The sequence below is a fragment of the Erythrolamprus reginae genome, chromosome 3 (genome assembly GCF_031021105.1).
Source record: "Erythrolamprus reginae isolate rEryReg1 chromosome 3, rEryReg1.hap1, whole genome shotgun sequence".
Lineage (NCBI taxonomy): Eukaryota > Metazoa > Chordata > Lepidosauria > Squamata > Dipsadidae > Erythrolamprus > Erythrolamprus reginae.
In genome coordinates this window covers 163,842,473-163,858,899 of record NC_091952.1, presented here as the reverse complement: position 1 = coordinate 163,858,899, position 16,427 = coordinate 163,842,473, and positions in this window count along the sequence as shown.

Genomic DNA, 16,427 nt, shown 5'->3' with positions numbered 1-16,427 from the left:
GCTAAAGGGTGAGAGGGAAGGAAGAAAGACAAGGGGGGGGGTCCCTTTTCTTTCTTCAAAAGACACCCTTTCAGTGCCTGTGCAAGCACACTGTTTTCCTACTTTTTAAAATGCAAACTCTTTCCCCCTCCAAGCCGCCCCTCCCTTTTCTTTCTTCAAAAAAGGAAAAAAAGAGAAACCCCTTCATCCCAGCAGCAGCAGCTTGGGTTCGTAAGGTGAAAATAGTTCAGAAGAAGAGGCAAAAAAATCTTATCTCGAAAAGTTCGTTAGAAGAGGCGTTAGTAAGATGAGGTACCACTGTATATGAATACACATATAACAAACTCTGCAGTAGGAAACCTGGACTTCTCTTGCTGATTTGGTTTCAGCTCCCAGTAGTTTCAGGAAAGGTAATAAATTCTAAGGGTTACTGCTTATATTTACATATGTGCTTATGTGTTTATGTGATATAATGGAGGGAAAACATGCCTGAATAGATGTTGTGACAAGCAACATTCCTTTCAGCTCTTTCCCATGAGGGTTGTGGTTTTTTTGACATTAGTGTAGTCTATCTAAGGTTATCATCAAAAACTTGCCACCTAAAATAAAACAGCAGATGTTTTACTTGAGGCAGAATGTTCCCAAAGCACCACTTGCTGTCCTGATAAAAGATACCTTAATCAATATTAAGAAACCATTGTCCAAATATGTTCTTATTTTCTTTGGGGATGTCAAGAAGTTTTTGAAACTTCCTGCAATTGAAAAAAAGCTATTTTGGGTACAAGCTCTTTCCGTTAATGGTTGCCAGTTTTGTATTCTTGCCTAAGTGAAGAATATATATGATAGCATTGTTGGCATCTTCTGAATTTGCTCTTCTTATTGAAAATCAGTTAACATAATCAGTGCCAGGGCTATCCTGCTAATATTAAAAATATATTTTGAAAACTGATATATTTGCAATTCTCATTCAAGACTTGCAATGATTTTCATCAGTCACATGACAACCAAGCAATGTGCACCAAGTCACATGACCAAAAAGCCACACCAATCCAGTCACATGATCATGAAGCCATGCTCACTGTCCCATAATCATGAAACCATACCCACAAAATAAGCCGTACCCATAGAACCAATGGTGGGGAAAAAATAGAACCCACCTCTGCCCCTGCCCTATATCATTAATTTTATGATATCAATGACATCCTGAATCCAAATAGGGGACCATATGCTGGACTTTGTTTTTTCCTTGGAACAGTTTGGTTGTGATCTTTATATGGAAGGCACCATATTTGGACCTTTGCCTGGTCCAGACAAAATTGACTGACACATGAGACACAGCAATAGTAATAGCACTTAGACTTATATAACAGTTCACAGTGTTTTACAGCCCTCTCCAAGCAGTTTACAGAGTCACCATATTGGCCCCAACAATCTGGGTCCTCGTATTATCAACCTCTAAACAATGAAATGCTGAGTTAACCTTGAGCCAGTGAAATATCTTAATATACAACTGAAAAATCTGATGAATTCAAATGGATTTTGTTAAGCACTTGAGGGCTTTTCCAGCGACCTGGCAGATAGTTCTATGAGTGTCTACTCTGGAGACAGAACATGACAAGGACTCTTGATATGATTACTTCTGAAAGGCCTCTGGTGACTGATCCTAGATTTGCAGAAAAACTCCAAGATATAAAGCATCATAAGTGATACTTAAGAGTGTACAGCGAAACAAACAAAACTGAACCTGACTGAGCATGTTTGCCAACTAAAGTTTAAGATAATATCATGGTGATAAGGGCTGTGAAACAATACCATTTCCCCCTCCCTTATCACACTAGCAGATTGATAGCCAGCAGTCCTGCTTAGAATGGTCAGCTCCCTTTTGGAGCTGGATGAGCAGGTATCTCCAATTAGCACTGTGGTAGTTTCATACAGCATTTTGCCAATGCTGCCATTTAGATTTCTGTCAACCATTCACGGGTGGAATCTGATGTGATATCAGCCCTTTAGGATAGATGATATTAGGAAACAGACTGAATAAAGATTTGAATATTACTTTATTGGTATGGGCTATATTCAGGTGTGGGCAGCAGGCAGGATGGGGAAATGAAACTGTGTGCCCAGCTCCAGCTGACTATCTGTCCTCCCATCCTACTCCTCTTCCTCAGAAAGTAGCAGGGAGACCAGCACTGGCAGGAGTTTCAGGGCCCATTTCCTCCCCACACTTTTCTCAACAGCTGATTGGCACCAATTTGCCTATCTACCCAGCCTGAGGCAGGGGGCAACCCTGGAAGGAGAGCATGGGAAAGGCAAAGCAAATTGTCACCCCAGACAGCGACACCGGTGAGGTTGTAAGTCAAGGACTTAACAGTTCACTTGAACGATGATGATCATTCAAGCCAATCCCACCTGGTCACATGGCCAGCAAGCCACTCCTACCCAGTCACATGACCATCAAGCCACACCCACAAAATAAGCCACACCCACAGTGTGCACTAAAAAAAATTGGTTGCCCATTACTGGAAATAGTAATAAAATTCTGAAAGTCTATGTTTTACCTTCCATCCTGCTTATATCCTGGAGTTAAAAAGGAGTAAACTTGAATTTCTTTCTAAAGCTTTCTTCACTTTCTGGACTTAAAACATGGTTTGAAACTGTCATACCATAGTTTCTCCATGGTTATCTCTGTGACTACTAATGGATGAGCTAATGTAAACCAGGATCACAAGATTCTTTGCCAGCTTTGGGTGGTATACAAGTTTTTGACTTGAAGGGCTTTGCAATGATAACTAATGCCTGCATCACTACTCAGCTAGCGTCAATTCTGAAGTGAACCTGGCTGAAGCCATCTTAGAGGCTTCAGGATTGCCACACAGCAGAAGAAGGGGCAGGGAGGGGGAGTTAGCTAGATGGGGTTTTGTAGTAAAATAAGGAAGTTTTCCTGTGGGAACTAAGGGTATTCTGGCAGATGGCTGGCCAGGTGGTGAGTGAAGTAACCAAGCAACCATCCAGCACATTTATTGGGCAGCATGACCACTAACTTGGGGAAAGGGGAAACTTTTTAATAGGTGAAAGCCATAGGAACTTTCAGAATGGGGTTTCACCAGTAGTGCCAATATGATGTATCCGATAAATTGTTCTTCGAGGAATTTGCCTGCCTCAGAGTATTGCTTTCTATGGGTGCATTACTTGGAATGCTGAAAGCTGGACTATTTCAGTGCATTCTAAATGTGAATGCCTTTGGTGAGTGCTGAGAAACTTGTTGGCACAAAATGTAGTGGCCTAGTTGGTAGCAGGTATTTTTCAGCATATTACACCTGCTTTATGGTTCTTGTGCTCCTCCCATAGATTTCTGAGTACAATTAAAAATCCCTATTTTGATCTATAAATCTTCCCACTGCTTGGAATCCAGCAGCTTTAACCTATCTGCCAAACCTTGTCAAAGAAACTTATCCAGCAGCTTTAAACTGTCTGCCACCCCCCCTCCTCTGTTAACCTATTAATAGTAGCTGAAGCCAGGGATGCTACTTTTCAATAACATTAAATGTCTTGTGGAAGAGCCTCCCTTTAACTTTCTTTTTATTATTATATTCTTGAAGCTGTTGAAAATATGATGGCATTATCTGATCTTATTGTTTGGATGTTGCAGTTGATCTGTTTCATATTTTTTTAATTTTTAATTTAACGTTAATGAATTTGTTTACTGTGAATATTTTAATTAATATGTGGTATGCTGTTTGTTATCATAGTTAACTGCTGAGAGTTCCCCATTGATTTTAGTGCAATGGAAATTTAATAAATATATATTTAAAATATTGTAAATAAATAAAACATCTGTTTTAATTCCCTACCCTTTCCATTTTGAAACTATTAAATTTAACTATAAGAAACTAAACATAAAATACAAAAAAATGAAAAAAATAGTCATAAGGGAGAAAATAAAATGTTATATAATCTGACATTCTTTCTCCATAGAGGCCAATAAGATATTTGAGGAAATTTACTAACCAAATATAGGTACAATATGATCTTCCCAACCTTATTCTTTAATAATTAATAATAAGACATAGGTTTTTCTCCATTATTGGAAGCAATTTATGTAAGTTAAATTTAGAAGTTACTTAGCCTCCTATGCATGCAACAGTAAAACTTATGTGTTGAGTCATATGTTTGTTAAAACCATTACTCATTTGCAATTCTAAAAAAAAAGACCACCTGTATCTTTAATACATTTTCTCCCCAAAAATGCATTTGCAAATGCATTTTATCTCAACAACCTACTTCTGATCACCATCTATTATAAAAATTTCCTCTTGATTATATTCTGAAAGCTGTTGTCACGGGGAAATAGACCTCATAACTGTAGCTCAATAGAACTTTATTTTGTTTGGAAGATGTTGATCAGGTCAATGTATAATATTTAAGTATTATGTGATATTATAAAAGCAATGGAATCATCCTATACGTGAATAAATGGAACAAAACAGAAGGAATGAATGGAGCAAAACATCTTTTTTTAAAAATCTGCTAAGGTATGAAAAGAAGTGGAATGAATGGCATAAAGCATTTTTTTAATCTGTAAAGTATGAAAATAAGTGGGCTAAAAAAGATTAGAACCTAAACAACAACAACAAAAAACCAAAACAAAAACAACAACCCCAATTTCTAAATCACAGATGAGAAAATTCAGAATGCATGTTGCCTGGATATGTCATTCTTCAAATAATGAAGTATCTTCCAGAAAAATGCTGAATTTATGATTTTTTTAAAAAAATATTTGTTTATTTAAATAAGGTGTACGGGAAAATAGATGAAATTTCAATAGAAAATTTTATTGCATAATTACATTTTAATAAATTTTAATTAAATTTACAAATAAATTGTACTATCAGATTTAATGTTTTAGAACCATCATTTTAGAGTAGCAACAAAAGTCTTTCATCCCTTCTTGTTTGTTTTATTTCACATAAAATAAATCTAGTAATCATTCCCCCCCCAGTAGATACAAAATAATTACAGCTGCCTAGTATATCTCAATTAATTTGTATGATGTGTTGTCATCGTCAATATGGTATATATTTGGAAACTTTCTTGCTACTGCAATTCAGAAAATAAGTACTTTGACTGAAAGACATATTAGTCCTGATCAATAATTTAAAAGAAATATATTAAGTTGTCTCTTTTAAATTATTAATACATTTAAATTATAATTTTTTTTAATTTTGACCCAACTATGATATAAATAATCTGAAATATAGAAGGAAGTATAAGGTAACTTCTATGGTGAACCAAAACCAAGAAATAATAGGAAAAAGTATTTTGAAGGTTTCTGTTTTCTTTTTATAATAACAATGGCAATGGCAATGACAATGAGAAGAAGGAGAAAAAGAAGAAGAAGAAGAAGAAGAAGAAGAAGAAGAAGAAGAAGAAGAAGAGGAGGAGGAGGAGGAGGAGGAGGAGGAGGAGGAGGAGGAGGAGGAGGAGGAGGAGGAGTGGTGGTAGTGGCAGTTGTAGTAGTAGTAGTGAGTAGAATCATTATCAAGTATATTGCTTGTTGTGACCTTACATGGAAACTATCCTTTTCCAAATAAGTATTTAGATAAAATATAAAGAGAATAAATTTCAAAATTTCAAGAAGAATTCAGACAGACTGGCACTTGCCACATAATACCCCAGTCTTAACATTTGTCGATAAGAAGGACAAAAATGTCTGGCTAATTGATGTGGCAGTGCCTACAAACAGCGGAATAGAAGAGAAAGAACTGGAGAAGATAAGAAAATACAAAGGCCTACAAATAAAAATAGTACAACTATGGTAAAGACAAACAAGGTAATCCTAAAACAACTGGAGCACCACTTGATCCCAAAATAACTGGAGCACCATTGGCATTGACAAATTCACCATCAGTCAATTGCAGAAGGTGGCTTTACTTAGAACAGTTTCCATCCTGTGAGATGATCATAAATAATAATATTTACAACAAAAAACCCAACAACAATAACACAACAATAACAACCACCACCACCTAGGACACTGGCAGCAACCCATATCAACCATTAGCACCAGTTAATGGTATTTGTGATACATTCTTAATGTTCAGTTGACTGAGTTTCATGTTTAATGAATAAAAGAGATAATAATAAAAGGTATCTTTGATTTGCAGCCTCAGTTGATTCAAAGTTGACTCAGCCTGTTAAAATGCAGCTGTTAAATGTCCTTCCTGAGAAATCAATGAACTTTTTCAATGATCTCTATATTGGTGATAATTAATGAATACAAAGTTTCTGACTATCCTCTCAGTATTTCTACTTCCTAGGCTTTTTTAACAGTGTAAATGCAAATTTTATCATGTTGTTTTGTCCATAATAAAAAGTAGCACTTTTTTTTCTTGAATTGCACCCAGGTTGGTCTCTCAAATTCAGACTGTATTTTTATTTTTTTGGATCTGTACATTGAATCCTGAATGAAACCCAAAGTTTTAAAAGTACATTGCTATTGATAAAACTGAATTTTGTCATTTGTTTATTTATTTATTAGATTTGTATGCTGCCCCTCTCCATATACTCGGGGCGGCTCACAACAATAACAAGAACAATGTAAAAAACAAATCTAATAATTTAAAAAACACTAAAAACCCCATTATTAAAAGCAAACACACACACAAACATTCCATGTATAAACTGTATAGGCCCGGGGGAGATGTGTCAATTCCCCCATGCCTGACAGCAGAGATGGGTCTTAAGAACTTTACGAAAGGCAAGGAGGGTGGGGGCAGTTCTAATCTCCAGGGGGATCTGGTTCCAGAGGGTCGGGGCCGCCACAGAGAAGGCTCTTCTCCTGGGTCCCACCAAACGATATTGTTTAGTCGATGGGACCCGGAGAAGGCCAACTCTGTGGGACTTAACCGGTCACTGGGATTTGTGCGGCAGAAGGCGGTCATGTTGTCAGTACTTTCTTGCATCCATTTAAATTTATTTGGAAGGCAAATCATTTCCTATTTTCACAAAACTAAGAATCACAAAGTCTGCATAGGGTTTCTCTTCTGTCCTTCCCAAAATATATCGTATTATAATCCTAACATCTAGTATTTTAATAATTCTTAATAACTTCATCATTTCTGTCCTTATGCAGATCCCCAAAACCTATATTATATTATTGTGGAGACTACACTAGCACTAACATCCCTTTGCCTAACATTCCTTCTATTTATGGTGTGTTTTTTTAGTTTTTAATGTTTATTTTTAATATAGCTGAAATTGAAATTTCTTAATAGTAATGAGTGGCAAGGAAAAAATGAGAGAATGATTCAGATGCCTGCTGAGATAAGTCTCTTTCCTCCATGGAGAGAGGGAGCCCTTAGCAACTTGCCAGGATGGGGAAGGAGGTATACTTTTCATCAAGCTATGTGAGTCTGTTTATTCTCCCTTTCTTCAATAAAGTGACAGGCACTTCTTCTAGTCAACCAAGAGGAAAAAAAGGAGTAATTTCCAACATTCTTTGCCAATTTCCCACAAGAAAATTCAATGGGAAGTGACAAGAAGTTGGAAGTCATTCATGTTAGCCATTGAATTTTGTCTGCCTATGGTTATTATTTTGTTTCTTTCCCCCCAACAAAGTGGAAGGCAGTACTACAGATTGGAGTTGGGGAGGAGGAGGAGGAGGAGGAGGAGGAGGAGGGAGGGAGGGATTTCAAATATTCTCTGCAGTATCTCACAAGCAAAGTCAATAGGCTGCAAGAAGTTGGAAATCACTCCTGCATCCATTGCTATTTTGCTCACTCGTATTCATTTTGCTTCTCTGTTTAAGTAAAGAAATATCTCTGAATGGATGACCCAACAGGTCACAGGTTGTCTAGTCTTTTATACATGAGAACAGCCTGAACATATTCGTAATTGGTAAATTAGGAAAGGGAAGACAAATAAAAAGTTAAAGTTACTAAAGAAAATCAACAGCATTCTGGTTTTCTCCTAACTTACCCTTACAAACTACAATAGTAACTCTGTAGAAATCCAGATTGTGATGGAAACTTTTGTTTAACTTGTTGGTTACTATTACTTCATTAATTATAATGTTTCATTCTTTTTTGCAAAACACTGATTCCTTATTATTAGTTATAATTATAGAAAGTCTATTCTATGAATTTAACAGCAACCATCTCAGTTAAAATCCCATGTCTAGTGGAAAATACAAAAAATAAAATAATAAAATCAATATGCAGTAGTCTATAGATACTAATTTTATAATTTATGGCACATTTCTTTAGAAAATAGAAGAAACTGACAACTTTTCATTCCCTATAGCACAAATGTGTTTATTTTTCTTATCAAAGAACCAATTTACCATTTAAAAAAATCACAGTTTTAGAGAGAATTGCTTCTTAGGGACATATAAGCATAACTTGTTATCCTCTTGGGGGGAAAAACTGTAAATTAGGTTTTAACAGGCCAAATGCAAGCAACATAAATGTGTACAGAACAAGTTTTCGACATTGGCAGAGTGTCTGATTATGCATACAGTATTCAAACTGTGTCAGGTAATGATAACTAAGCCTGAAGATGCATTGTTCTTAAGTGAACATTATTGTAAGTTACAAATTATGAGCCAGGGTGGTGCAGCAGATAGAGTGCTGTACTGCAGGCCACTGAAGCTGACTGTAGATCTGTAAGTCAGCAGTTCAAAATCTCATCACCGGCTCAAGGTTGACTCAACCTTCCATCCTTCCGAGGTGGATAAAATGAGGACCCGGATTGTGGGGGCAATATGCTGGCTCTGTTAAAAAGTGCTATTGATAACATGTTGTAAACCGCCCTGAGTCTAGGGAGAAGGGCGGCATAAAAATTGAATGAATAAATAAAATTGAATAAATAAATTAAGTTTCAGGAATGATGCAAAATTACCTTAGTAATTAATAGCTGTGCTCCACTCATCATCATATCCATCCTCATCCCTATTACCATCACCATCATTATCCTCTTCAATCATCATTCTCATCATCATCATCATCCTTTCTAAGGTACTTAAAAACTGAACTTTCTAGCTTAGATTAAAGATAAACTGTGTCACATTCCTAAAAGTTTGTGACTATATCTTGATACATGTTTGCAACTGATTTTCATTATGATTGGTTTCACAGGCAGATACATGTTTATTCTGGATGTGACATCTTTTTCCCCGACTGTATTATGATTATGATTGTGATTATGACCATCATCTCTTTTATTCATTAAACATGAAACTAAATCAACTGAAAATTTTAAAAAGTGTCACAAATACTACTGGATGGTGCTAAAAATTGATATGGGTTGCTGCCTGCATCCTAGGTATCAACCAAATATAATCTTAAAATGTATGATGTTCCAAGTATGACAGTTTTTTGCAGTTCCTCTGATGTTATTGCAGGAAGCTGAAATTTCTTGATGTGTTTTATGAAATTCTTAGGCATGGTACCATTTTCTCCAATGACAATAGGTATCACTGTTACATGTTTCATCCATAGCCATGTAGTTTCGATGCCCATTATATTTTGTAATTTTTCCCAGTTCTTTTTCTTTAACTCTGGCATCTCCTAGTACAGTGATATCAATAAACTGTATACTTCAGCCCTCAAATGATGATCTGTCTGTATTGCAAAGTCCCACAAAATCTCCATTGTCTCACGTTCAATAACTTTTTCCACTTTGTGCTCCAATGACTTTTCAGATATAGATATGTTATATTTTTTACATAATGACCAGTGGACTAATTTAGCAACATGATCATGTTTGGCTTTGTAATCAGTTTGAGCAATTTTGCAATTTGCTCAAATATTAAGCGTGAAACAGTTTCAACTTTGTCATTGCAAAGTCGGCAGTTTGGATTGTCAGTGGATTTTTGTATCTTCGCTTTCACGGCATTAGTTTGTAGTGCTTGTTCTTGAGCATCGAGTATTGAACCTTCCATTTCTTTCTTCATAGTTCCAGGGGTGGGTTCATACTGGTGCAGTCCAGAGTGCTGCACCTGTAGGAACCCACTAAAGACACTATTTTTGGCTATTTTTTTCCAGTGTCTCCATATTGGAAGAAGCCCTCTCCCCCATCCTCATCTTAATGCCAACCTTTATTTTTCATCCAAAGCACAGCTGAGAAACTCCTTCAGAAAAACATCGCCAAAAACTGCATCATCAGTGGGTTCTTACTGGTGTGGCGCTCTGGATTGCACTGGTAGGAACCCACCACTGGATAGTTCCCATTTAAGCCATGCCCATGTAAGGTAGTCATCACATTTTTATTCAATGTTTTTTCAAGTGTTGTCCATGCAAAGCTTTGGTTTTCCATCTATTTAACCTGTCATCCAGCTGTTTTTCCTTATATTCTGCCTTTGTTTCTGTTGTTGTTATTATCTCTGTTTTCACAACCTGCAGCGATTTTTCTGTACTTTGATTCATATAATCATTCAAACTACATTTTCCTTCTTCTACAGTTGTTGTTATTATTAACATCATCACCCTCACCCTCACCATCAGGGTTTGGATCAAATCACCTGAATTGTTAGTGACCCACTGGTGACATGACCATGGCGTCACAGAACTGGTTCAGTCAGTGCTGGTCTATGGATGCCGCCATCTTTTGGGGGGTATTTTTGGAATTTTTTTTCTGTGTTTGGATGGTTTCTCCTCTTCCACTGCTTGAAAAAGAGCCTTCCCGCCTGACCCTGGGTTAATACTGACCTTTACTTCTTTGACTGAAGAACAGTTGATCAGCTCCTCAGCTGTGTTTCAGGGTGAACCCTGCTACTGAGCATGCATAGAAACGAAATTGAAATTGCATGCATGAAATATTGCAATGCAAATGTAAGTGGACCCACCCTTGATCATCATCATCATCATCATCATCATCATCATCATCATCATCATCATCATGTTTAACTGTTAGTAAGGAGATAGATGTTATTCAATCTGTCCCTAATCTGTTTTTTTTATGAATCTCCACGGTGCAAACAACACTACTATAACTGAGCCATCCATTTTGCTGCTAGTAATCCTCTTCTCTTTCCTTCAACCTTTCCTGGCATTAAAGCCTTTTACAGAAGGCTAAGCTTTTATCTTTCTTGTTCCATTGATTAGCAGTAGTAGTGGTGACGATGGTGCAACCTAGTTCCCACACATGCGCAAATTAAACTTTGTACCCTCATTCAACACTTGGAGCCTCCAAAGGGTTGCAGCCAGCAGCCAGTGCACCATGGTGCTTCATCCTGGTAGGAAATTTGGGAATGCATGCACAGCTGTGTGCCCCCAATGTGCCCCTATGCATCTCACACAAGATTTGGCTTCTGCGCATGTGCAGGAAGCAAAATATTGTGTTAGGACACTCACGCGAGTGAGATTTTAGTGATTTTTGCTGGTTTTTTGCTTCTACACATAGAAACATAGAAGACTGACAGCAGAAAAAGACCTCATGGTCCATCTAGTCTGCACTTATACTATTTCCTGTGTTTTATCTTAGGATGGATATATGTTTATCCAGGCATGTTTAAATTCAATTACTGCCACATGCGTGGAAGCAAAAGTATCAGCGAAAATTGCCAAAATTTCACTTGCTCGTGTGTCCACACATGATATTTTGCTTGTTACGAATGCACAGATCTCATGGTAGCATGCCCGTTGGACATGCACAAGCCTGCAATGACCTTGGAGGGCACACCAGTAGGAAGTAAAACAAGCAGCCCCACACTGTCCGTAGATGCTGGGGACCCCTACTGTATCTGAAGATAAAGGCAGGGAAACATATTATTGAAGTTTCTTGCAGTTGATCTCTCCTTCTCCTCCATACACACATATGATGCACCGGGGCAGGTTATTCATACCAGCTGCTATATGTGCACTGCACGTGCAGCATGAGGATTTTGCTTGCATGTGCATGCTAAGTGCATGCGTATGTGTGCCTCCCCAGAGTGATTTTGCTTCTGCGCATGCACAGAAGCAAAGAATCATCAAAATATTGCACATGTGAGCATCCACTTGTGAAATTTTGCTTCTGCACATGCATAGGAAGCAAAAAAAGACCAAAAGTTAAGGAAAAAAGATGGCAGTGCCCAAAGGACCAGCACTGGAATGGTTACATGCAAATCGCACAATCTGGTGGCCACTACAAGAACAGAGTCACCTACTGCACCAGTAGCCACTCACTATTAATGACTTGGGTTGGGTATATCAAAAAGGAAACAAGAATTCTTCTTCTTCCTCGTCCTTCTCATCCTCGTCCTCGTCGTCCTCCTCCTCCTCTTCTTCTGGTTCTTCTTCTTCTTCTGGTTCTTCTTCTTCTTCTCCTCCTCCTCCTCCTCCTCTTCCTTCTCCTCTTGAGTTGTGACTTAAAAGTAAATATTATATTAGAAGAAATACAGTTCTGCAATTTAAACCAAGTGTGTTGTTTATAAATTACAATAGTTAGCAATAAATTATTGCATTGACTGAAAAACCTGGGCTTGTGTTCATGAAACATTTCCCCTTTTGGTCATTCTGAAACCAATACATAACTTGTCAATTTTGTCAATAGTGCTAAACAAAATTAACCCCCTCAGAATAACTCATCATCTAGTGCAGATGTCTGTAGGGAAAAGCCTACAATGGTCTTTATTTGTTTGGAAAATTAGCATGTGTGTATTGTGTAAAGCTTCTTTAATGAAGAAACCCCTGGACTTTGCTGAGATTAGTGATATTGGAAAGGGAATAATTTTTTTAGAACCTCACACATTATTCTGAATATGTGAATATTCCCTAAGTACCTGAATAGGCTATTTATTAATGCCTAGACTTGTTATTGGATCATTCATTGGTTGACACACAATCTAATGCAACAAATAATTTTCACTCTCAGATAATTCTTTTCCTCCCTTGGATAATTATACATTTCAGCAAGCTTTACATAAGAGCTGTAATTTTATTTTGTTGACTTATGTGCAGGTTGATGTTTCATAATGTTCATTACACAGTGCTACCTCCCAAATGCTTCTAATTGTTTAAAAAATACATATTAAAAAGCAAGCAGTTTGATTAACAGAAATCTAGTACAAAAAACTCTAGTACACTGTAAACATTGTACTCATAAATCAACAAAATTCTTAACAGTCTCATTTAGCAATGTATGAAACAGTTCTATTTTCCTTCAGTTCAACTATTTTTCTCTTCATAAAAAGTACATTTGCTCCCATTTGGTGCTTTGTTGTAACAATATTGGCTAGGGATTCTCCATAGTAGGTGGAGCTAGCCTGCAAGGATGCATTGACTGCAACTTCATTCTTTTGTCGCACTTTGTTAAAGTGACTTAAGTATCCTACAGGAACACCTGCCACAATTGGTGATTGGCATCTGCACCAATTGCTGGTCTCTATCTTTGAAGCAGGTCCTGGATCCCATTTTTGTGGTGATGGGTGAAGCCCCAGAACACCTGGTCAATCCTATGGGTGGACCTATGGGCAATATCAGGGGTAATCCACCGCTCATCAGAGGACAGCTTCAGACAGGTCTTTCAGGGGCAATTAATTAACACCCTTTCAGGGTCTGGTAGTCATCCTTTCTGCTGGCACATGTAACTTTCAGTCGGTTCCTTCCATAGGGGGTCGCCTTCTGTGCCAGTTGATGGGAGGCCATTACCATGAAACCTTTTGTTCTGGCCCCTCGATCCAGTTCATTTTTACTCCTCCTGGTTTTTGTCCAATGTCTCTCATGCAGGAGGCCATCCAACACCTGCTAGACATTCAGACCTTCCAGCTTTATTCTCTTTTGTTTATAGTGCCTAAATTCTCGGGTGGGTGGAGACCAATTCTCAATCTGAAGCACCTAACAGGTGTGATGTGAACCAAAAAATATTAAGGCACATTTTACAATTCATATTGGCGAGTGTTAGGCATGGTAATTCCCTGTCAACAATTGATCTCTCAGAGGCATATCTGCATATACCTATCTCCATCACCAATATTTACAGTTCTGTTATGCTGTGGTGCACTATGAGTATACACTCCTTCTGTTTGGATAGTCTTCAGCACCACAGGTGTTTACTAAGGTATTAGCTGCATTAGGTGCCCACCTCAGGGCTGTACTTGTCCTATACACTCAACCACCATGATCTCATTGTCAATACCGGTAAGAGCCACTTGTCAAAGTCCACCAGGCTCACTCACCTGGGGACCATTATTGATTCTCTGGAGTGTGAGGTGTCTTTGTCCAGGAATCAAGGTTCAACCTATTGGATATCGTCTGGCAAGTTCTGATATACATATCACACCTTGGACTCACTTACACTCCAGAGATCTTCAATGGCTTTTGTGATCCGGAGATCCCTCCAGGGGTGGAAGTCAGAGGCCATCAACAGGGGGACTTGCCTTCTGGAATTCAGAAGTTGACGGTTACCACAGATGCAAGCATTTAGGTTGGGGGGGACATGTACTGTCAAGGGTAGCCAAGGGTACCTGGATGACCATGGAGAAAGGGCTCAGCATCAACTTGCTGGAGCTACAAGCCAGTTTTCTGACAATTCATTGTTTTCAGACTCCTCCAGTCGAATTAGCATGTGTTGGTCTTACAACCTTTTTGATTCCACCCATTAAGCAAATGCTCTGTTTGTCAAGTGAACCCATGGTCTATTATGGGATGAGGTGGTGTTGTTTTTTGAAATCTGGAAGTAAATGTTAATTTTCAGCAAATCTCATAATATATAGTCATGACTGTGGGACAATGGCCATAAATGACGCTTAGTTGCTAAACCAGTTGAAAATTAAATTCTACCCAAATTGAACTTTATTTCTGTTTGAAATAATGAATGTATCAGTAGCAATAACAACAACAACAAATCTCCTTGCTGGCACTTTGAAAATGTTCTATGTTTAAACTTAATCACCCACTGCTCTGGTTTATGCAGACAATATTCATATGAGGGGCTATGAACTATTCTGAATTACATTGGAAAAAAATTTCTTCAGTTGCTCATTCATCTGCAGTTGTAAATTTTCCAGCTAGGATATCCAACAGGCAAGATGATGATATCATGGGCAACAGAGCCCTTGAGGAAATCTTATGTTAACATAATTATATAGTCCATTGTGATGGTTATGTGAACGATTATCCATTCTGGAGGAGCTAATTAATCAAGTCAGAATAGCAGTTGAACTAATTTAGAGTGAGAATGATGTAAACAATTAAATTGCATGAGAAATAATATTCAGAAAAAGAGAATATAAACATAGTAGTTATTTTCAATGGTTTCCAACATATATATTTGAACTTATGAAGCATTCCAACACTGAAAAGAATGCCACTGGCGACTTACCAGCCGGTGTTCGTTGCGGCGCGGCTGGGGTAAGGAGGCCGCCATTGTGGGGCGGAGCCTGCGGCCCCCACATCATCAACGGGGGCCGCAGTGACGTTGTGGGTGCGCTGAGCACCGATTGGGCAGGGCAAGAGGGAGGCAGTCCTATAAAAGGGGCTGCCTCGCGGCGCAGTTCCTCTTCGCCCGATCGTTGTGGGACACCCGCCCACCCTCCCTCTGTTACAGGGTGCATATGATGGGTCGCTCTTGGGGGCCAAGTAGGAATTTTTTGCAGTCACAGTAAATTGGCCAAGCTGTGGTTGTTTTTTCGCCTACTCCACTCTGTGCGTGGGAGTATGGTTAGGGGGTGGACTCACAAACTAGTGCCCCCCCCCTCAAGGTCAATGGGGGGGAAGGCCAATAGGGGGCAGAAATGGGCGTAAGCAGCAACTGTGTGATCTCCTTTAGGGGCACCTCTAGTGAGGTGAGGGGCAATCTCCTTCTCGGATTACAGGGCTCGACCGGCTTGGGTTCTGGGAGGGGGTCGCTCCTGAGGCTCGCTGGCTGGGGCTTACCAGAGACCAGTAGCGAGCCATCCCACACGCTATGGGGGCATGGTAAGGGGCAGGGGGCAGGTGTAATTTTACCATGATCCTGCACCCAGGCAAGGAGCTTTCACCCGAGAGTTGCTCAGTTGAGGTTGTTTGAAGGTTAACTCCGCCCCCATTTGATCTATGCACCCCTGCAGGTCACGTGGTTTTAATTGGTTAAATAGTTAATTTAGAGTTTGGTTTAATAAAAGTGACCCCATTATACCCATACCTTGTGTCCGACTGTTACTCCGCCTGTGCCGCAATAGGGTATGAACTATTCTATCTCATGTACACAGGCTGCTAGTACTCATAAGCTGCCATGCTGAACAAGAAATTCTTAGTAATGAATTAACAATTTCCAACCCATCACACCTATAAGGCAACAAATCTAATAAATAAATAAACTCTTGGTAATAGTGCAGCTGGCTCCATTATTGTTACATATTTAAAGTTTCAGTGCTCTGCTCCCAGCAATGTTTTCTCAGTATTTTTTTCCTATTTGGAAAATAAGAAGTGTTGCTATTTTGAGAATTCCTGTTCTGGAGCACAATTTATATATTGAATAAATCACACAGC